Source organism: Hippopotamus amphibius, chromosome 2, assembly GCF_030028045.1.
Source record: "Hippopotamus amphibius kiboko isolate mHipAmp2 chromosome 2, mHipAmp2.hap2, whole genome shotgun sequence".
NCBI lineage: Eukaryota > Metazoa > Chordata > Mammalia > Artiodactyla > Hippopotamidae > Hippopotamus > Hippopotamus amphibius.
This window is the reverse complement of record NC_080187.1, coordinates 133,104,975-133,129,613: the sequence shown is the minus strand read 5'-3', so window position 1 is coordinate 133,129,613 and position 24,639 is coordinate 133,104,975. Positions and strand designations below refer to the sequence as shown.

At 38.3% G+C, this 24,639-nt stretch overlaps 1 long non-coding RNA gene across 1 annotated transcript in view; it reads right to left on the bottom strand.

The window, feature by feature from the left end:
• Positions 1 to 8,076: 8,076 nt before the first annotated feature.
• The window catches only part of LOC130846726 (uncharacterized), a 58,631-nt gene continuing 42,068 nt past the window's right edge, over positions 8,077 to 24,639 (bottom strand). Inside the window, exons 2-3 of the long non-coding RNA XR_009051618.1 lie at positions 15,475 to 15,541; positions 8,077 to 8,241 (exon numbers count right to left, since the gene is read on the bottom strand). This is a non-coding gene — a long non-coding RNA (uncharacterized LOC130846726). The remainder of the gene's footprint in view (positions 8,242 to 15,474; positions 15,542 to 24,639) is intronic.

Sequence of the window (24,639 nt, the reverse complement as noted above, 5' to 3'; positions counted from 1 at the left end):
GTACATTATTTCTAAGGTATTCCATCATCCGGAGGAGTTCTTTGTTTGTTTTCTTTTGGAATTAGCCATACAGTTATTCTATCTCCGGCCTCCAGCTCGTTGGCCAGTGGCCAGGTATCTAATCTAGGGAGGTAGGTAACCACACATTTGTTCTATGAGTTGGGTGTTCAGCTAAATTCACGGAGCCTCTTTCGAAGATCAACTTGGTCTCAGGCATTCTGAACACACAGTTGTCCAGCCAGAAGCCATGTAAACCTGCCTTTTTGTGTTTTACTGTTGAAACAATGAAAAGCTCAACTAAATAGGTAATTGTATGCTTAAGACTACTCAGCTACTCAGCAGCAGAACTTCTAAAAACACCAATCCAATATGGTCACCCTTTTTGGAGTTATAGTTACACAAGTTTGCTTAAATACAGTTGCTGGACTGAGCAATGAAGGGAAGAGAGTAGAAGGAATGGCATATTTCCATGTGACAGTTGCATATAAGTCATGTAGAATAGATTAACGCAGTGCTTAGTATTTTAAAATATGTTCTAATTGAACAATGGAAAGTTATCATTTACAACAAATGTGGCAGGAGCGAATGGCATCCATAGGCAGAAAAGTGAACATCATCTTAAATTTGTACAAAAATTCACTTTAATGGATCACAGACTTAATTGTAAAACATAAAACTATAATTCTTTTAGAAAAAAAAATAAAGCAAAACTTCATGATGTGAGACCAGATGAGTTCTTTCACTTGATGCCAAAAGCATTATCCATAAAAAATAAAATTGAGATAGGACTGTATCAAAAGTAAAAAATTCTGCTCTGTGGAGCAGTTAAAAAGATGAAAAGATAAGTTGCTGAGTGAAAGAAAACATTCGCAAACCACGTATCCAACAAAAGATTTGTATTGAGAATGTAAGAACTCTTAAAACTCAATAGTAAGAGAAAAACATGGTTCAAAAGGATACACGCACCCCAGTGCTCATTGCAGCATTGTTTACAGTAGCCAAGACATGGAAGCAACCTAAATGTCCATCAACAGATGAATGGATAAAGAAGATGTGGTACATATATACAATGGAATATTACTCAGCCATAAAAAGAATGAAATAATGCCATTTGTGGCAACATGAATGGGCCTGGAGATTATCATAGTAAGTGAAGTCAGTCAGACAGAGAAAAACAAATATCATACGATATCACTTACACATAGAATCTTAAAAAAAAGAGATACAAATGAACTTATTTACAAAACAGAAACAGACTCACAGACTTAGAGAATGAACTTATGGTTACCAGGGGGGAAGGATAAGGAAGAGGCATAGATTGGGAATTTGTGATTGACATGTACACACTGCTGTATTTAAAATAGATAACCAAACAAGGACCTACTGTACAGCACAGGGAACTCTGCTCAACATTCTGTAATAACCAAAACAGGGGAAAAATTTGAAAAAGAACAGATACATGCATACGTATTAAAAAAAAAAACACAAAAAACCTCGGGCTTCCCTGGTGACACAGTGGGTAAGAATCCACCTGCCAATGCAGGGGACATGGGTTCGAGCCCTGGTCTGGGAAGATCCCACATGCCACAGAGCAACTAAGTCTATGCACCACAGCAACTGAGCCTATGCTCTAGAGCCTGCAAGCCACAACTATTGAGCCCACGTGCCACAACTACTGAAGCCGGCATGCCTAGAGCCTGTGCTCTGCCATAAGAGAAGCCACGGCAATGAGAAGCCTGTGCACCACAACAAAGAGTAGTGCCCACTCACTGCAACTAGAGAAAGCCTATGCACAGCAATGAAGACCCAACACAGCCAATAAATTAATTGATTAATTTTTAAAAATTCAACAGTAAGAAGCAAAATAATCCAATTAGAAACTAGGCCAAGGTCTCTGACAGACATTTCACTGAAGAGGATATACAGAGGGTAAATAAGCACATGATAAGATGTTTAACATCATTTGCCATTAGGAGAATACAAATTAAAACCACAGTGAGATATCATTACACACTACCAGGATGGGTAAAATTTTTTTTAAAAATGATAATATCACATTGCTGAAGGGAAATGCTCTAGAAAAGAGCTTGGCAATTTCTCATAAAACTAAACATGTACTTACCGTATGACTTTGCAATTGAACTGGAGAAATAGAAACTTAGGTTACACAAATAGCTGTACATGAATGTTTATAGCAGCTTTATTCATAAATATCAAAAACTGGAAACAACTTAAATATCCATTAATGAGTGAAAGGTTAAACAAACTGCAGTATATCCACACAATGGAATACTACTTAGCAATAAAAAAGGAACAAACTATTGATATATGCAACAACTTGGATGAATCACAATGGAATTATGCTGAATGAAAACAGCTAATCCCAAATAGTTACATACCCAATAAATCCATTCATAGAACATTGTTGAAATGACAAAATTAGAGAGAGAGAGAGAACAGATTAGTGGTTGCTATGATTGGGGATAGGTGGGATGGAAGGGGCTGTGACTATTACACAGCAGGGGGAGGGATTCACATGATGAAACTCTTCTGAATCTTGACAAGTAATTTACACAGGTAATAAAATTGTTTTAAAGCAAACACACACAAATGAGCGCATTTAAAACAGGTGAACTCTGTTGGTAGCTTGTATCCATGTCAATATCCTGGTTGTGATCTTGTACTATAGTTAATGCAAGCTGGAACCCTGGGGGAAACTGGGTGAAGGGTACATGGAATCACTCTGTACTGTGTCTTATAACTGCTTGTGAATCTATAATTGTTTTTCAAAATAAAACATTTTAAAAATGCATCAAGATATGAGTACCAGTTGTGCGTGTGCCAGCATGTGCTTCATGGATATGCCGAAAATACCTGGGCCTGCCACTTCTCTGTTTTCTCCTGTGACTCAAACTCACCCCTTCATTGGGTTTTAGTATGTACTGTTTTCCCTGCCTGAGAACCCTCGTCCCTCAGGTCATTCTTTCTAGTTTAATGCTGTTCCATGGGTCTCCCTCCTGCAGGAATTTCTCCAGGTGCAGAGGCGGGAATAGAGGACTTGCTGGTGTTAAGCTCCATTTCAGCCCAATATAAGCCTTGAAAAAAACAATGGTACAAGTGTAGATTTTATTTGTATTGCAGACCCATGATCCTCAAAGCACAGTCCCGGTGGCTTGGTTAGGAGAGGATTCTAGCCTCAGCCACATTCTGTGTCCAGAAGCAGTATCTCCCCAAACAGTTCAGTTTTGGCATTGACCTTCGGTCACCCATTTTAGACTTCCTGCCGGGACGAGGGGGGCCTTTGGCATTTCACATGGAGTATCACCATCCTGGGAGATGCTTTGTCAAAAGGGCAAGGTGCCTAAATATTTTCTCTTCTCTTACAGGAGGCTCCTTATCCCCTTTGCACACTTGCCTCTCCTTCCCAGCTGTCCTCATAAGTATATAGGATTCACAGTACTGTTATTACAAAGACATATTCTATTGTTCTAAATGAGATTACGGGAGCAATGACAGGGTTTATTCCAGAGACAGAGAGCCTTGGGGGACCAAGTAGGGTTTGTTCTCAAACTTTAATAATTACTACAATATTCTGGGAGTGTCCAGAATAGCTGCCAGGTTCCTAGCTGAAAAGCAAACCAAAGCTGCAACGTCAATTTGGATCTCTAACATCTCTTCCCAAACAAAGAGCGAGTTTATTTTGTTATTCTCCAAATTGACAAACGAAAAGCTACCATTTACCTGCCTGCAATTATTCTATATTATTATGGCTCCAGGCCCTCTGAACTATTTGCCAAAGCCTGATCTGATGTTAGGAATTTTCTGGGCAAGATTCCTGCCTAGCTTTTTACCACCCTACAATTTTCCAAGAGTAGATCCCTCCAGAAAGGCCCTGGGTATCTTCACAACTTGAAATCTGTGCCATATTGACACCATTCCAAGAAAAGTACCTCTTATTTCCTCTTGTTGTACCTTGTCCTCATCCCAGGAGTAATTTCTTCCCCAGATGATTATCAATGGGAACATCTATTCCCTTCGAAGCAAACACTCCTCCTAGGAATTACTCTAAAATCTAAATTAAATAGCTAAGCCATGGTGCTGTTTGCTGCCTTTAAGAGTCATCGGTAGAGATGTGGACGGACCTAGAGACTGCCATACAGAGAGAAGTAAGTCAGAAAGAGCAAAACAAACATCGTATATTAATGCATATATGTGGAATCTAGAAAAATGGTAAAGATGAACCTATTTGCAAACGGAAATAGAGACACAGACAGAGAGAATAAACATGGACACCAAGGGGGAGTGGGGGGAGATGGGATGAATTGGGAGGCTGGGATTGACATATATACACTACTGTGTATAAAATAGGTAATTAATGAGAACCTGCTGTATAGCACAGGGAACTTTATTCAATGCTCTGTGGTGACCTAAATGGAAAGGAAATCCATGAAAGAGGGGATGAATGTATACATATAGCTGATTCACTTCACTGTACAGCAGAAACTAATGCAACATTGTAATGCAACTAAACCCCAATAAAAAAAATTTAAAAAAAATAAGAAAGAGTCAATGTAAATAAATTCATTTGTACCTTTTTTTTTAGATTCCACATACAAGTGATATCATATGATATTTGTTTCTCTGTCTGACTTACGTACTCAGTATGATCATCTCTAGGTCCTTCCAGACTCACAGATGTAGAAAACAAATTTATGATTACCAAAGGGGAAAAAGGGGGAGGGATAAATTAGAAGCTTGGGATTAACAGATACATACCACTATATATAAAATAGATCAACAACAAGGACCTACTGTATAGCACAGGGAACTATATTCAATACCTTATAAACAAACAACCTATAATGGAAAAGAATCTGATAAAGAATAGATATGTGTATATATAACTGCATATATATATATATATAATATACATATATATGTGTATATATAAAACTGAATCACTTTGCTGTACACCAGAAACTAACACAACATTGTAAATCAAATATACTTCAATTTAAAAAAAAAGAGTCGATATGATTTCAACAGGTAGGTAGGGAAAATGTGAACCAGGTTGCCGATGTGGAAACTGCCTGGCTCACATGCATCCAGTGTGTGTATAAGACTAAAAGAGATGAAACTTCCAGAAGGTAGTTTGGGGCCAGAAGTGAACCATTTTGAATGCCTTGTTAAGGAGCTGGGGGCTTGTTTTGTAAGCTTTTCTGGGAAAGATGCAAAAGAAATATGCCGAATTGCGAAGAGCCCTTTGCTGTAATTGTTGTCCCGTGCTGTTCTCAGAGCCCAGCTGTTAGCACCGACACTCACCTTTTAATTAGTGCGGATAAATGGGCCTTGATAATGTCTGCATGTCTTGATTTAGATATACTTGAGCCTGACTGTTGGAGAAGTGAAAGTGGCCTTGAGGAGAAACTTACACCAAGGACAGAATGCTAAATAGGGGAAACACGATGCTCCAAGCTTAGGAATATGATTTAACAAAAGAAAAAGAAAAAATTCTGTTAAGCTTCCTGAAAACCAGGTGGTAAAGGGAGATTGTCAGTAAAAAGGATTCAAGTGACAGTAGAACCTTTTCTAGTGCTGGTGCCTGGGGATGTGCAAAAACTGCCTTTGCCGGCAAAGGAGAGCTTTGTCCATACGGGGCCATAGCTCTCAGGGTTTCCAGACAGCTCATATAACGTGATTCTCTCTACTAAAGGTTGTCATCAAATGCTCAACGGGATGTAATTTTTATTTTAAATTTCTTTAGAGAACCTCTCTGATATACAAACTTAAAACCTCGGCGAGGGAAAACCTACCTACCTCCTCGGATCACGTGTGGCAAAGGTGGGCTTGACAATCCCAGGCACCCTGCTGCCATCTCGGGGGCACAGTGTTCTTGTAACAGAAACAAGGTAACATTGGGGAGCAAACTTTATCAACAGAACCCTCTGTAGAATACCAGGAGATTAGAATTAAATCATACATTTGTTTATTCATTCAAACACAGCCTGTTCAGTGTCTCTCATAGGTTATGCACTCCGCTTACAATGACAAAGAGAACAGACACCCTCCCTGTGCACACAGAGTTTACAACCTGGGACAAGAAGGACCAAAGGCACACTTCAAAGAGCAGCCACAGTCACATGGGCAAGTGTCACCATGGGAGGAAAGTATCCCAGAGGGTCACACAATGGCATCTATGCCAAAGCAGGCTTTCCAAGAGAAGTAGCAACTGGAACTTGAAATTGAGATTAGTCTCTTAAGCATGTCCTGGCCAGAGAGAAGGGGGGTTCAGAGGCCTGGAGGAGGTTATGTGCCCAGGGCATTTCAGGAGCTTTAATGAATCTGAAAAGCAAGGGAGGGAAGTAGATGATGGGTGAGCAAAGCCAAATCAGACAGGCACTTGGGAACCATGCTGGAGAGTTTGAACTTGATAAGAATTGGGAAGAGGAATGGGAATAAGGCTTGTGCTTCTTTCTCTTTATTTGACGAATGCTTTTGGGCAGGAAATCTTGCATATTACACCAATCTCCACTCTTTGCTCTATGTCAAGGGCATTTTTGTGTCTCCCATGAGCTTATATGGCTTAAACTTTTTAGTCCTTAGTATTCACAAGTGAATCTCCTGTTGTCTATAGTGGGTCCCCAAAAGTGTTGAACCAGGGTTTCTTGATATTAACTCTCCTTTGAAGATGTAAAGCATGCATCCACAAGATTCCTAGTGTTAGGCCTCCCATTTCCTTTTTCTTATATAAAATATTTGATTCACCTTGGTTTAAAGTGCTATTTCATTAAATCATTAATTTATGACAGCCGACTGTGATGCCAAAATTTTGCATGATTATATATTGTACCATATAATAAAATGTATGTTTACACTAAAATCCCATAAAATATGTTTTTGTTTTCTGGATTTTCAGGAAAATTACATACTAATAATATTTTTATGTCACTTATATTCTTCCCCCTTGCAACTCAGAGGGTGAAACCTGGAAATCTGGCTGCTTTGTAACCTCAGAGATGATGTACTATAGCGTTTATAGCATGAGCATTTATATAGATTTGAGTTCTACCTTCACTGTGTGATACTGGGCAAGATGCTTACCCTCTCTGTTCTTCAGTGTCCTCATGAAAACAAGCAAACACGGTAGTGCCTCAGGTTTTTGCAAGAATCACATGAGACAATTATGTAAAGTCTTCCAAACAGAGCCTGGAAGGGAGTAAACTCTCAAGGAGGTTGGTTGTTAATTATTTTTATTAATTATCATTTCTTTGCTATGCTTATGTACAGTTACTAGGGGATAACATATTTCTAATGAGTCAATTTTCTGGTGATTAAAACTTAATACTTTGAGCAGCTACTCATACCCATTTCTGAATATTTGGGGGTGGAACTGTTGCTAACTGTGAAATCCCTTATAACACATATTGATATAATTGCAGTTGCCTTTAGGAATCATTATACTGAACGTCAAGTTTAGCATTAAGCTGTGATAGGAGTGTCCTCAGGAAGACAGTTTACCCCCACACTAAACGGCCTTAAAGAATTCCTTTTCTACAATTGTTACTTTTAAAAAATGTTGTTCGTTTTTTGAATCCGCTCTTACTGCCAGGCTATCAGTTGGCCTGCCTCTAGAAACCCCTCAAAACTTCTATTGTTATTGTTACTATGAATTAGAAAACAGGGAGACAATCTTGCTGTGTATTAAGAGAGTAATGGGAATCTCAAAAAAAATCTTTGCAATCTGTCAAATCTACACATTTTGTCCTCCAACTTTTATGATTTCTAATCCCCACCCCACCCCCAATTACCACCAGTACAATTTCTCTTTTAAAGGCATTATATTAAAAGGACATGTTTAGTTCACAGTAAGAGAAATGTGGCCCCTTGTTCATCCTGCAAAGAGTCTAACACTTCATGCATTCAGACGGATAGTAAAAATGAAAGTCAGCTCCTTATCCCATTTTAATTTAATCCTGACTTTAGGGAATGGAGACCTTTACAATATTTAAGTTCAACTTTGAAGTTTCACTTAGACTTGGAATAGTCCTATCAGTATCATGACTTATTTCAGTGCATTTATAAAACGGAAACAGTTTTGTCTGTTTAATCAGAAATCAAATTAGTACATAAACACACCAATGCCGCAATAGCATCATTTTTTTCTTTAAGTTTTCCTTCCATTTGACCTTCTGCTGTTTGGGCTATATTTGATTCTTCAAATTGAATGGTGAGTATAGTTACCTATGAAAGAACAGAGGTAGAATTAATGTACATAACCATTCCCATCTCCAAGAAAATATCTGTATTTCACCGAAAGACTGGTTTTTATGGCTAGTTTGATAAGGCACCAGGAAGTCACGCTGAGGGGTGTCAATGGCAACTCCAGGTTGTCTGTTTTGCTGTCTGCCCAAAGGACTGCTTGCTTGATGTCATGTAGTCTTGCACCTGTCTTAATAGCAACAGCAGGCAAACAATGTGTTTTAGATGAGTTACTTGTTCCTACAGCTGGTCTAACAGCAATAACTGCCAATGTAATAAATTGTCAAGTTGGGTGTTTAAAGGTTTGGTTTAGAGGTTAAACTTTCCTGTTAACTCCACTGATTAAAAAGCAAGACTTCTCAAATATTGTTCCTGCTTTCAGGAACCGAAAAGACAATTAAGTTCATGGAGGAACCGAAAAAATTCCAGAAGAAATTTGGAGTCAGAAGGTACCATTTCAGATGTTAGGGGTTTCTTGTAACAAGGAAAAATCAGTTCAAATAAAAGTTTAGCAAAATGAGCTATAAGGAAGGACTGTGATGGTGTTAGGAAAACAAAAAATAAACAAATAAACAAGACAACCCAAAATTGTGTGTGGTTAAAGCAGTAAAGAGACGGAGCAAAAAGCCCAGATCAGAGCATGAAGGAAAGTCTTAAAGGACTGGGCAGGAAGTGAGGTCTGGACGGGCCGTGGGCTCAGAGCCCAGTTGTCAGGTTAAGCTTAGAGTGACTCAGTGATTCATTTTACTCATTCATTTGTTCATCACACATCTACCATGTGCGAGGTACTGCTTTATGTTGAAGAAACAGAGACAAATAACTTCAGTCTGCTCTGAAGAGATAAATGATTAGGTTGATAAACAAATTTAAAAAAAAAATTAAAAAAAAAAAGAAAGAAAGCAAAAGGAAAAATGGAGAGAACCATCAGCAGACCAGAAACTAAGCCAGTGAGACCCAGGGGGCACAGCTACTCCAGGACTGAGAAAGAAAAGTGAGAAGAGTTAGCAAAGATTTTTGATGACTTTTGAGACCAAGCAGGGATAAGCTACCAAAAACCTATCAGCTTCTGGAAGGAAGGGAATATTTTATTTTTTATTTTATTTTGGCATTTATATAGCAGTTACTTCACACTATGCACTCAGAAGTTACAAATATAAGCTCATTAAATCTTCCAAACAACCTATGAGGAAGGTACTATTATTTTCTCCCAGTCAGCCTGGTTGTCGTGTTCACCGCCTTACCTGGTTCCCTACCCTGAAGGCATCTCCTATGCCTGATGCAATACAGGCATCAAGAACATGTCTGTTGTATGAAAGTGGCATGATAGCAGAAGCTGAGAAAGGGAACACTGGACAGACTGTTTCATTTTCTTTACCAGCAGGAGCCAATCTCAATCACTGCAGGTCCAAAGACTGCAAGTCAAATCAAAAAGGAGTAACAGGTTCCAAAAAAGCTCATGAGCTTATGATTCTCCTCAGTTGCAAGGTTTAAACCAACCTACCCAGGCTTATGCATCCACTGAGTAGATATTTATTCTGTGACTTATTGATGCCAGGCACTTGTTCTCCGTGCTGGAACTACAACAGAAAACTAGCAGACAGAGCCTTTCAATGATAATCAAATGATCACATTAATTACAGATTGTCATTAGGACTGTGAAGACAAGTTGGGACAAAGAGTAATGGGGGGGACAATAAATAGGAAATTAGGGTCTTCTTAAGAAGGTGCCATTTGAGAGAGACCTGAAGATTAAGAAGGATGCAGCCATTCAGCAGAGCTGGGGAGGGATGGGCATTCCCAGCAGAGGGAACATCAGGTGTAAAGGCACAGATGTGGAAAAGGCTCCAGTGCACTCACAGAACAGGGCAGGTAGAGCCATATGGGCAAAGAGCAAGGGATGTGGGGTACAAGCATAGACCAGAAAGGGCCAGACCATATGGCCATGGCAGAGAGTTTGGAGATTGTTCTAACAAACAAACAAACAAACAAAACTTGGGAGAGTTCAAAACAGGAAATTTTGATGTTTGAAAAAGATCGGCATAGCTTCTGTGTGGAAGATGGATTGGAATGGTTAGGGCAAAATGGAAGCAAGAAGGATGTTGCCCTGGAATCTAGGAGGAAAGAGTTCTGGGGAAGAAGTCAAGGAAAGCAGAAGGTAAGAGGTGATGAGAAGCTGAACCAACAGCCAACATCATGCTAAATGGTGAAAAACTGAAAGCATTCCCTCCAAGAACAGGAACAAGACAAGAGTGCCCACTCTCACCATTATTATTCAACATACTTTTGGAAGTTTTAGCCACAGCAATCAGAGAAGAAAACAAAACAAAAGGAATCCAAATTGGAAAAGAAGAAGCAAAATTGTCACTCTTTGCAGATGACATGATACTATACATAGAAAACCCTAAAGATGCTACCAGAAAACTATTAGCACTAATTGATGAATTTAGTAAAGTAGCAGGATAAAAATTAATGCACAGAAATCTCTTGCAGAATTTCCTATACATTAACAACGAAAGAGCAGAAAGAGAGATTAAGGAAACACTCCCATTTACCATTGCAACAAAAACAATAAAGTACCTAGGAATAAACCTGCCAAAGGAGGCAAAAGACCTGAATGCAGAAAACTGTAAGACACTGATGAATGAACTCAAAGACAATATAAACAGATGGAGGGACAAACCATGTTCTTGGATTTGAAGAATCAGCACTGTGAAAATGACTATACTACCCGAAGCAATTTACACATTCAATGCAATCCCGATCAAATTACCAATGGCATTTTTCACAGAACTAAAACAAGAAATTTTATGATTTGTATGGAAACTCAAAAGACCCTGAATAGCCAAAACAATCTTGAGAAGGAAAGACGGAGTTGGTGGAATCAGGCTTCCTGACTTCAAACTATACTACAAGGCTACAGTGATCAAGACAGTATGGTAGTGGCACAAACACAGAAATATAGATCAATGGAACAGAATAGAGAGCCCAGAGATAAACCCACACACATATGAGCACCTTATCTTTGACAAAGGAGGCAAGAATATACAATGGGAGAAAAGACAGCCTCTTCAATAAGTGGTGCTGGGAAAACTGGACAGCTACATGTAAAAGAATGAAATTAGAACAGTTCCTAACACCATACACAAAAATAAACTCAAAGTGGATTAAAGAGCTAAGAGTAAGGCCAGACACTATAAAACTCTCAGAGGAAAACATAGGCATAACACTCTATGACATAAATCAAAGCAAGATCCTTTTTGACCCACCTCCTAGGATAATGGAAATAAAACCAAGAATAAACAAATGGGACCTAATGAAACATAAAAGCTTTTGCACAACAAAGGAAACCATAAATAAGACAAGAAGACAATCCTCAGAATGGGAGAAAATATTTCCCAGTGAAGCAACTGACAAAGGATTAACCTCCAAAATATACAAGCAGCTCATGCAGCTTAATACCAAAAAAGCAAATAACTCAATCCACAAATAGGCAGAAGGTCTAAATAGACATTTCTCTAAAGAAGACATGCAGGTGGCTATCAAACACATGAAAAGATGCTCGACATCACTAATCATTAGAGAAATGCAAGTTAAAGCCAGAATGAGGTATCACCTCACACCAGCTATATTGGCCATCATCAGAAAATCTAGAAACAATAAATACTGGAGAGGGTGCAGAGAAAAGGGAATCCTCCTGCACTGTTGGTGGGAATGTAAGCTGGTACAGCCACTAGGGAAAACAGCATGGAATTTCCTTAAAAGAACTAAAAATGGAACTACCACATGACCCAGCAATCCCACTGCTGGGCATATACCCAGAGAAAACCATAATCCAAAAAGAAGCATGTACCACAATGTTCACTGCAGCACTATTTACAGTAGCCAGGACATGGAAACAACCTAAATGCCCATCAACAGATGAATGGATAAAGAAGATGTGGCATGTATATACAGTGGAATATTACTTAGCCATAGAAAGAAATGAAACTGAGTCATTTGCAGTGAGGTGGATGGACCTACAGACTGTCATACAGAGCAAAGTAAGCCGGAAAGAGAAAACCAAACACCGTATGCTAACTCATATATATGGAATCTAAAAAAATGGTACTGATGAACCCAGTGACAGGGCAAGAATAAGGATGCAGATGTAGAGAATGGACTTGAGGACACAAGGTGGTGGGGCAGTGGGTGAAGGGGATGCTGGGATGAAGTAAGAGAGAAGCATTGACGTATATATACTACCAAATGTAAAATAGATAGCTAGTGGGAAGTTGCTGCATAACACAGGGAAATCAACTCGATGATGGGTGATGCCTTAGAGGGCCAGGATAGGGAGGGTGGGAGGGTGTCAAGGGAGGGAGGGGATATGGGAATATATGTATAAATACAGCTGATTCATTTTGGTGTACCTCAAAAACTGGCACAACAGTGTAAAGTAATTATATTCCAATAAAGAGCTTAAAAAAAAAAAAGATTTTGTAATGCATTGTATTTGGGGAACAAGGGAAAGGGAGGGCTCAGGGATGATGCCTAGCACGGTGTTTTGAGTAACAGGGTGTTAAATGGCACCATATGTTAAGATGAGGAATATAAAAGAAAGGTAAGGAGTGTGAAACCTAAAACTTGAACAACAAATAAATAAGGTGTTTCACCTGATGGAAAACTGTCTTCCAAATCAGGGCTCGAATGAAGTTGAATATGCAGTGAATTCCAGCCATCAATAAATGTAATACAGTAAATTAGGTATTTGATGATAATAAAAATATCTCTTTTATTAAAAAATACCCAAAATACCTGAGGTCAGGCTTCGTGACTGGTTCATACTAGATATTCAGTAAATCTGTGTTTGTTGAAATAAATCCAAATGAAAGTCAAGAGGTGGAAAAATAACTTGTCAAGAATAACAAGGTTCCTTTTAGGCTCTGCCACTTTCCATATGGGTGACTTTGGGGAAGTTAACCTCTTTGAATTTCAATATTCTCATATGTGGAATGAGGATTGAGACAGAAAATCACAATGGTTAAATAAAATATTATGTAAAACCAGCTGCACATAAGAGATCCTCAGACCTCTATACCCCTTCCTACAGCTTCAGCTATTGTTTACTCCCAAGTTCAGGTCTGTAAGCATTTTTGTAATCTCTATATCTACTTCAATTAAATTTTGTTTTACCATCTAGGACAGCATTGTGCATAAAGAAGGAATTCAATTCATCTTTGCTGATTAACAGATTCCTTTAATTAAATGTAAACCCTCAGCAAGAACACATAAGTAGCACAATGGACCTTGGTCTCCAGGATTCTGTCACCTATCTTTGTCCTGAAGATCCCCCTTCTGCCCTCTTCTCATTGACAGGCAGCCAAAGAATGAGAGTTTGCCTTTCAATCTATTGTGAGCAAAGTGAAATGATTCTCTTCCAGCATAACAAAACCTATAGGCAGCTATAAAATATAATTTCCTTTCAGCTTCTTGACAGACTTGATATAAATTTCAGTGTAGAGGGGGAAAAAAAGCAAGGGCCACTTTAAAAGATAAATTTCATCGTGTGTGTCTGACAATAGTGTATATGTTCAGAGGCCCCCTTTTTTTAAGAGAGAAAAAAAAACTATGCTTTTAAACAATCAAAGGTTAAGGTTAGCTCCGTCATTCATGTGGTTTCATTCTCTTATGCATATTGAAATACCTCAGAAAGATTTATAACCCTGGTTCATACAGTCAGACTTCCAGTAAATGAGTCTCTTTTTTGAAGGTTAAATATTTATGCCCCTGTTTTCCTGCTTGATACAGACAATAAGAGTAAACTCCCGTTAATCAAGGAGCCAGGGTGACAGGCGGGGTTAGGACAAGATACGATGGCTGGACCAGCATCCTGAGCATCTTTTGCTCCCCTACATTTGTTCCTCTGGAAATGAATGAATGAAGGAAACTTCCCAGACGACTAGTCCCAGGAAGCAGAAGTAAATCTCTTTGGAAAATATAAGTCTAAGTTAGTCCAAAATTTCCCACATATCCAACCTAATGAGGCAGATCTTAGAAGATGATAATAATTGATTGTCCTTTAGAAGAACAGCAATTAGAGTGAGTGAAATACTTCTATATACATACACTTGAGCTTTACAGAGCTCTATGGAGTGGACAAGCAAACACTGTTATTTTATCTCATAGTTGAATGAGCTGATGTTTAAAGTGCATGAGTGACTTCATCCGTGTCACACTGGTGGCTCATGGCAGGACTATGACAACAACGACATCATCTTGATTCCTATGAGGCTGATCTAGCCATTGTGTGCTTCTAATTATGACAACAATAGTAACAAGTACTTACACAGTGAATTGCAATAGACCACATAATCATGTTTGATCTTTAGAGCAACCCCTTGAGTATTTTTTATCTTGTTTCAGTTTCCACCTGATATTTATTTGCATAAAAGTTTTGTAAAGTTCAAGATGAAAAATAGCTGTTCCTTGACCCTTCACCCCCAAGACCTACTCCCTGAGAATAATCTTTTTCAGCTCTCTCACTGATTGCTTCTGTTTTTTATCCCCGTATTTATAAAGGGTATTTTTGCATCGCTATTTCTCAACTGTTCAGTTATAGACATTATATATTGACTCCTAGGACGGAAGGTAAGAATAGGTACTGATCCCCCTCCCACAACACACACAGATACAGGAGTTATAAAACAATTTTGGTTAAATTGATATTTAGTATTTATAGTACTGTGACCACTTAAATATTATTTTCAGCTATGGCAGAAAATATGAAATTTTCTTCATTTCTCCGTTTTATTCAACTTCTTGTTTTTGTTTACTGTCCCCTTTAAGTTATTAAAGGCAACACATTCCCTTAGTTTCCTACGTACGTATCAAATAATTTTATTCTGAACTTCTCTCAATATGATGATATATATAATCAGGTAAATGTATCATCATGTTTAAAAAACATATATTTCTTCTGAACCCTCAGGACTCTTGTCCCAAACTGAACAGTTTTTCAGGCCACAATGCAGCCATCATCCAGGTATTTTCTGTCCATCACCATGTACTAGATCCTTGTTCAATGTTTCTCTTCTCCTGACTTACGTCCTGGTTTGGGTGGAACAAATCCTGTGATACCTTCCTGAGAAAGAAGCATGAAAAATTACACTTGGAGAAACTTTAAAGATAAAATGTATATTTTTTTCCTCTCACAACTCATTAATGGTTTTTCCTTACCTTAGATTGAAAAACGTTCACTCATAATTGTGAAGACCTTTGTCCATTTTTTTTCTCTTCAATCTTTCTGTTGAAAGAGCCAAAGACATCCTGATTATTCATTTTCTGTATGCAATCTGTTCTTTTATGTGAGAGCTTTAAAAAGTTATCCTTAAAATTCTGAAATATTCAAAATATGGGGCCTGGATGCTGGTCTTTTCTTATTCATTATTTTGGGTTCTTAGCGGAGCCATTTCAATCTGGGAATTCTTATCCTTCATTTCTTAAAAAAAAACACCTAATTTATAATTTTATTCTGTTGGTTTTCTTTAGAAATCCTATTAGTTCAATCGAATGTCCTAGATTTAATGTCTACTTCATCAATTTTTTTCTACTTTTCTTTTTTTGCACTTTTTAAAAATTAAAGTAAATTATATAACATGAAATGCAAAACTTTAGTTATACAATTAGATGAGTTTTGATGAATATATGTGCCCATATGACCATGCGACCACCCGTAATGAAGATACAGAACATTTCCTTCACTCTTTTCCAGACAATCCTCACCCACACTCCATTTCCTGAATTGTCTTCTGATTCTTGGTGTCCATTTCTATTTAATGTGAAATAAATTTTGATCAAAGACATATATGGGGAAAAAACATTGTTGACTGATACGACTCTGTTGTGGAACATTTGAGGACTAAGAAATTATGTTGGAGATACCCTTCTTCATCCAAGTGGCAGTACCAAGTATTCCTGTTGGCATTCTGGAAGCTACATTAGAAGGATACTGATGATCTATATAAGTCATGGTTTAACCAGAGAAGCAGAACCAGTAGGAGATATAAATGTACAGATTAAAATAGATATATAGATATGGATACAGATATAGATATATCTATCTATGTATGCATATATAAAGAGATTTATTACAAGGGATTGGCTTACACAATTGTAGGAGCTGGCTAAGCAAGTTCAAAGCTTGTAGGTCAGACAGTCAGGAAGAGAAGATCAGAATCAGGATGGAACTCTATAGGCATAGGTTGAATTTTTTGTCCATATGTTTCAGTCTAGAAGGAAGATCCAAGGGCAGAGAGAGCAATTGAAAAGATGGCAGATGTTTGGAGTCTCTGCATCCAAAAATATCCTAAGCCCTCTTTTAAAGGGCTTACCTTAATTGGGTACAACTACAAAAATCTTTTTTGAATAATTTCAACTCAATAGATTAGGGACTTTATTTACATCTTCAAAATATCTTCACAGCAGCACCTAGGTTAGAACTTGATTTTATAACTGGGAGAAGGTATGTATATGCTACATCATGACTTCCCCTGTAGCCCACCCCAACAAGAAATACTATAAAGGGAATTAAGTTTAGTCAAATTAAAACATCAAAAATAAAATTCCATCACATGGTCTCATGATTACAATGAAGACATCTACTTAATTCCTTTGTTTTTAGCACACCACCTAACCTGCACTCTCAGCTTTGCCAAGGGTTGAGTCCCGAGCCTCTAATTCAATTTCTTGAGAGAGAAAAATTCCTATTTCCTGTTAGAGGAGATACCTGGGGTATTCAACTACCCTCATCCAGACTTTCAACCATTCTTCTTGTTTTTAGCCTAATTATCCATCTCACATTTTAAGAAACCTCCAGTTCCTGAGATTTTCTGGACTTCTACAGGTCAAAAGGTTTGCTTTTGTTGGGAAACCACTTGGTTTTCAGCCTTCATCAATCTTATGAAGCATCTTCTACTCATTCACTTGCCATCTTAATTTTCTAAGACAGCAGATTGCAGTTACTCTCAATACAGGGAAAGAAAAAAAAAGAACAGGTAATTATGTGAGAAGGTAGATATGTTAATCTGCTTGACTATAGTCATTATTTAACTATATACAAATAATTATGCACAAACTGTATATTAAAACATCATGTAGTGTACCTAACATATACATAATTTTATTAAAATGTTTTAAAAATTAAAAACAAAAAAATTTCTTGAATTCTCCCAGTTGACCTCTTCTCTCCCATTTTCTTCTTCTTCCTTTCTAGAAAGTTTCTTTCTGGAAATTTAGCTGGATTTTGGCACATAAATGCATGAGTTTAATCTGCAAAGTCCAAACAGGTTTCTTTGTTTCCATTTTGCAAATATGGGAATAGTATCCTTCTGAAAAATTAAGTGACATAAAGTCACACAACCAACACGTGGACAGGGCCTCAAACACAGATTCTAGTGAATTACCTAATTTTGATGAAATGTTAAGGGGCTTAGCGAAAGAAACTAAGCAGTTTTTTGAGTGTGTTGAAAATATTCTCTTACTACACTCACCTAGGAAAGTTGAAATTTTATTTCCTGGTCACAACATGCATTTATCATCCATAAGACATTGACCTAATAAAATATTAGAATGCCTTGTTAAATACTCAGCTATAGATCCAATTGTTGACTTGAAAGCTTGTCCTATATGATTAGCATATGATCCAAATAAATAACCAACAGGTAGCAATGTTTCTCCCATTTTCAAAAGAAAACAAAACAAAACAAAAATATATATGGGAGCAAAGTTGCCACCATGCACAACAAGACCTGACTTACACTCAAGATGTTGGCTTTTCTGAAAAAGAGGCTAGCCCTGCATATCTAAAAGTTTTAAATCTAAAAATTAGATGCCTCCATCATGGTATCAAATAATAGTTTCTCTAAATTGAAAGCTGATACTTCCACATGGACATTTTGGACCCTTGGAGTTTCAGTACAACAGGCAAGGAATGGATCATATTACTGGCTAAAGTCAATGATCCTGAGGTCAAGAAGATAAAGAGGGAAGGATCATAGATTAAATGACTTAGGTAATTCTCTAAAATTAAGGCTACGAGAATCCTTTGCAAAGAGCCTCAGAATAACCTTAAATCTCACATCACACTCCACAAAAACTGTTGTAGACTAAATTATGGGTCCCCATACTTTGATTAACAGTAAAAATATATACAGTCTTTGTCGTGTAACTCTCAGGATCCTCCCGCTTTGTGTGGAATCTTCTTTTCTAGACCACTTATAGTGGGCTTTGTGAATCACATTAGCCAGTGGAGTATTAGCAAACATAATGGTAGCAGAAGACATAAACATGCTTATGTTGACCCCTTAGCCTCTTATGCTGCAATGATCACCTTGAGATCTGGGCCCCAGAGTGAGATCTGTGAGAGGAACATACCCTAGTCCTTTGGTAGCCTAGAGTCCAGACTGACCTGGAGTTATTGCTGACCAACAGACTTGGGTACAAGGAATAAATGTTTGTTGTTTTAAACCACAGCAACTGGGGGTATTTGTTACACAGCACTATTGTAGGAATCACAGAAAAAGGTAGAGGCTCAGTTCTGTAACACTGATATAATTCTAGTTCTTGGATGTTCACAAGATTCTATTCATCTTCCTTTGTCAGAAACCTCTCCATCTGAACAGCCTTTAGTAAATCTTCTTGGCAACAAAATCACCTTAAATTTAAAAAGGATGAGATAGTATTTCTTCTTTATAACTTTCTTGACCTACAAGAAACCATATCATGAGTAATAACTAAGATAACCAAATAAGTATCTAAATATACCAAATCAGGGAAGAAAAAGATGGTGGCAAATTAGAAGGACATGGAGTGCATCTCTTTCCACAGATGCATCAGGAATACATCAAAAGATGCAATAATTCCCACAGAAAACTGGCTGAACACTAGCAGAAGACCTTGGACACTAGAAAGGACTGCAAAGATCCCAACATAACTGGGTAGGACAGAGGAGGGGGAAAAAAAGGAGAAAGAGGAGGAGAAGAAAGGAAAGGGATGGGTGCTGCACCCTGGGGCAGGGGGAGCTGAAACAGAGGAGAGATTGCCAAATTTGGGGAAACCCCCCTTATCTGACTGGGAAACCCCAGCTCCAATGGGAATTTGATTGTGTCAGAAGGGAGGCATTTGGGACTGTCCAAAAAAGTGTGAAGCAGCCAATCTGTGGCAGATGAGAAACAGTGAGAAACACACAGAGGGTCTGTACCACGGCTCTGCATTTCCTGGACTGAGACATGGGTTCACAGCTGTACAGGGGGTGCAGGAGCTGGAATGTGAGAACTGGAGAACTGGTTCAGGGTGAAAAATATTGTTGGCTTTGGAAAATGGACTGAGGGGACAGGAGGGAAGAAATCCACAGTGAGAATGCCTACCACAGAAAGCTGGGCAGCCATTGTGGTGACAAAATACTGCTGACTCACAAGCAGGGGGGAAGAGCCACTATTGTAGCCTCTCTTTTGGTGCCTGTGATGAACAAAGGGAGGCCCCTATGGGCCTGGCTGCTGCAGTTGACAAAGGATAGAAAAAGCCCCCTGGGGACGGTTAGCTTGCTGTGCCTTCTACGGAGAGCCAGAAGAAGTCCATAAAGTGGGCCAGCTCTGGAGACACTTGGCTTATACCCGAGCCTGTTGGCCTCCCTGTGCAATAGGCACCACCACTGACACCAGGGTTCCTGTGACACAGGCAGGGTGCTACTGCTGACTCACACTCAGGGGAAGGAGCCACTATTGTACCTTCTCTCTCCCCACACACCAGCACTTACAGACAAACAATAAAGGAAGCTCTGCTGGTCACAGAGTAATACAAAAAGCCCCCGAGGGCTGCCCATCAGGCGCCTTGCACTGGGCACCAGTAAAGAACCACACTAAGGCCAGATTTCCTGTACCCATGCTGCTGGCATCCCTGTGCATTTGGCATCACCCCCAGGGCTCCCAGGATCCAAGCAGGGTGCTACTGTTGAGTCACATGCAGGGAGAGGAGGCTCTTTAAAAACCTCTCTCTCCCCACACACCTGCATCTGCACATGAACAATAAAGGAAACCCTCACTGAGGCAGACCCAAAGAGATCCAAGGCAGCCTCAGAACCAGACTCTGGTGATTAGACCACACACAGAAGCAGGGACAAAACCAAGGTGAACACCAGGGACAAGGGGACTAAAGAAGAGGTTCTAAAATTTTTCCATCACATATACACACTGCAGACTAAATCTCCATGATCACCCAGGTAGACTATATGTCTATGGAATATCTGAGTAAACAATGAAAGTTCCCACAAAGGAAAAAGGTCTAACTCTGGCAGCTGTGGACTGTGGGAACAAGCATACACAGGAACTGGGCCAGATCAGAGCTTAAGTGGACCCCATAGGACCCACAGCAGGTCCAGAGTCCAACCCAGAGGCAGAAAAGAGCCTCTTGGGGAGGTGAAGGTGGCCCGAGGCCCAAGATGTGTACAAGGACACCTACAGCTGAGACTCCAAAGAAACACAATTATTACTATTAATTCTATTGATCTGATCCATTCTGTGGTCAGTTCTAGCTTTTTTTTTTTTTTAAATTATGATCTTAGTCCTAACATTTTATAAGTCCTTCATGTTTTATAACATATTTTTATTCTACTTTTTATGTCTGTTTTTATTTTTAGCCTTTTTATATATTTCGATTTTTAGCTAGCTTTTTTGTAGTGCTGAGTTTATCTCCCCTATCTTCTTTTCTTCTATCTCTTTTATACATTCTATTTTCTTTTCTTTTTCTTTTTATATTTCTAGACATACTACACTCTTCCGATGCTCTGTGTCCTATCCCTTATTAGTTTATTTTATCTTATTATACTTTTAATCATTTTTATCCATCTGCTCAGTTCCCTTGTTTTATTCTTCAGATGAAACACTGTTTTCAGTTTTATTATTAGGTTTTGTCTTTATCTTAGTTCTAATTATAATTGCTTGATTTCCTTTTAGGGATCTTCAGTCTGTCTGGTTGTTCTCTTGCTCTTTATTATATTTGATCCTCATTTTCACAATTTCCCTGGTTTTGTGTTTTGTTTTGTTTTGGTTTAGTTTGGTTTTCATTTTTTGTTGGTTTTCTCTTTGATTGTCTGATTGCATTCTGAGGTTCTTCTCTCAGGTTGTTCTAGTGCTTTATGTTCTATTGGGTTCAGTTTTTGTGTTTCTTTTGCATGTACATGTTTCCTTGATTTAGTATTTGTTTGACTTAAACTTTTGCCATTAGTCTGGGACTTGGATAGTCTTTTTTAATCCCTTTAATTGCCAGGACAAAAGACCTCTGGAGTCTGCATTCCTCAACCAAAAGTCATGTTGGAGGCCTTGGGGAGGGAGCACTGAGTACAGGACGCTAGACCAGTAGAGAGTCCTCAGCCACAGGGATGATCAACCACAGAGAATTCTAATGGAGGCCTCTATCAGAGTCTAAGATCTGGCTTCACCCAACTGTCTGCAACTGCCAGTGCTGGATACCTCATGCCAAACTACAAATAAGAAAGGAACAAAAACCCATCCATCAGCACACAGACTACCTAAAGCCATATTAAGCTCACAGATACCCTAAAATATACCCCCTGACAGAGCCCTGCTCATCAGAGGGAAAAGACTCAGATCCACACACCAGAAAGTAGGCACTAGACCCTCCCACCAGGACCCCACCACAGCAGGCAGAAACAGTAACAAGAGGAATTACTGCTAGTCAGCATAGGGGATGGAGACAGCAAATACTATAAATTAGACAAAATGAGAAAACAAAGAAACACCTTGCAGGCAAAGGAGCAAGATAAAAAACAACAAGACCAAATAAATGAAGAGGAAGTAGGAAAATTGCCTGAAAAAGAATTCAGAGTAATGATAGCAAAGATGATCCAAAATTGCAAAAACAAATGAGAAAATACAAGAAACATTTATTAAGGACCTAGAAGAACTAAAGAGCAATCAAACAGTAATGAAAAACATAATAACTGAAATTAAAAATACTCTAGATGGTATAAACAGCAGAATAACTGAGGCAGAAGAACAAGAAACTGAGTTGGAAGATAGAATGGTGGAAATAACTGCCACAGAGCAGGAAAAAGGAAAAGAATAAAAAGGATGGAAGACAATTTCAGAGACCTTGGTAACAACATTAAGCACATAAACATTCAAATCATAGGCATCCCAAAAGAAGAAGAAAAAAAGAAAGGGTCTGAGAAAATATTTGAAGAGGTTATAGTGGAAAAGTTCCCCAACATGGGAAAGGAAATAATTAATCAAGTCCAAGAAGCACAGAGATTCCCATACAGTATAAACCCAAGGAGAAACACACCAAGGCACATATTAATCAAACTAATGAAAATTAAACACAAAGAAAAAATATTAAAAGCAGTGAGAGAAAAGCAGCAAATAACATGTAAGGGAAAACCCATAAGGATAACAGCTGATCTGTCTGCAGAAACTCTGCAGGCCAGAAGGTAGAGTCAGGATATACTTAAAGTCTTGAAAGAGAAAAACCTACAGCCAAGAATACTCTACACAGCAAGAATCTCATTCACATTTGATGGAGAAATCAAAAACTTTACTGACAAGCAAAAGTTAGAATTCAGCACCACCAAACCAGCCTTCCAACAGTTGCTAAAGGAACTTTTCTAGGCATGTAAGACAAGAGAAGGGAAAGACCTACAAAAACAAACCCAAAACAATTGGGAAATGGTAATAGGAACATACATGTCAATAATTACCTTAAATATAAATGGATTAAATGCTCCAACAAAAAGACACAGACTGGCTGAGTGGATACAAGAACAAGACCCTTACATATTCTGTCTACACGAAACCCACTTCAGACCTAGGGACACATACAGACTGAAAGTGAGGGGATGGAAAAAGATATTCCTTGCAAATGGAAGTCAAAAGAAAGCTGGAGTAGTAATACTCATATCAGACAAATTAGACTTTAAAGTAGACTATTACAAGAGACAAGGAAGGACACTACATAATGATCAAGGGATCAATTCAAGGAGAAGATATAACAATTGTAAACATCTATGTACCCAACACAGGAGCAACTCAATACATAAGGCAAATGCTAACAACCATAAAAGGGAAAATGACAGTAACACAATTATAGTAGGAGATTTTAACATCCCACTTACACCAATGGACAGATCATCCAAAAGAAAATAAATAAGGAAACACAAGCTTTAAATGACACATTAGACCATTTTAACTTAATTGATATTTATAGAACATTCCATCCAAAAATGGCAGAATACACTTTCTTCTCAAGTGCACACAGAACATTCTCCAGGATAGGTCATATCTTGGGTCACAAATCAAGCCTCAGTAAATTCAAGAAAATTGAAATCATATTAAGCATCTTCTCTGACCACAATGCCATGAGACTGGATATTAATTACAGGGGGAAAAAAAACTGCAAAAAATACAAACTCATGCAGGGTAAACAATATGTTATTAAACAACCAAGAAATCACTGAAGAAATCAAAGAGGAAATCAAAAAAATACCTAGAAACAAATGACAATGAAAACACAACTCAAAACCTATGGGACACAGCAAAAGCAGTTCTAAGAGGGAAGTTTATAGCAATACAGTCCTACCTCAAAAAGCAAGAAAAATCTCAAATCAACAACCAAACCTTACATCTCAAACAATTAAAGAAAGAAGAAGAACAAAAACACCCCAAAGTGAGCAGAAAGAAAGAAATCACAAGGATTAGATCAGAAATAAATGAAAAAGAAATGAAGGAAACAATAGCAAAGATCAATAAAACTAAAAGCTCGTTCTTTGAGAAGATAAAAAAAAAAATTGATAAACCATTAGCCAAACTCAACAGGAAAAAAAGAGAGAAGAGGCAAATCAACAGGATTAGAAATGAAAAAGGAGAAGTAACAACGGACACTGCAGAAATACAAAAGATAATGAAAGACTACTACAAGCAACTGTATACCAATAAATTGGATAACCTGGAGGAATGGATAAATTCTTAGAAGAGTACAATCTTCTAAGACTGAACCAGGAAGAAATAGAATATACGAACAGACCAATCACATGTATGGAAATTGAGACAATCTAAAAAATCTCCCAACAAACATAAGCCCAGGGCCAGATGGCTTCACACGTGAATTCTATCAAACATTTCGAAAAGAGCTACCACCTATTCTTCTCAAACTCTTCCAAAATATAGCAGAGGGAGGAACACTCCCAAACTCATTCTATGTGGCCACCATTACCCTGATACCAAAACCAGGCAAAGATGTCACAAAAAAAGAATATTACAGACCAATATCACTGATGAATATAGATGCAAATATCCTCAACAAAATACTAGCAAACAGAATCCAACATCACAT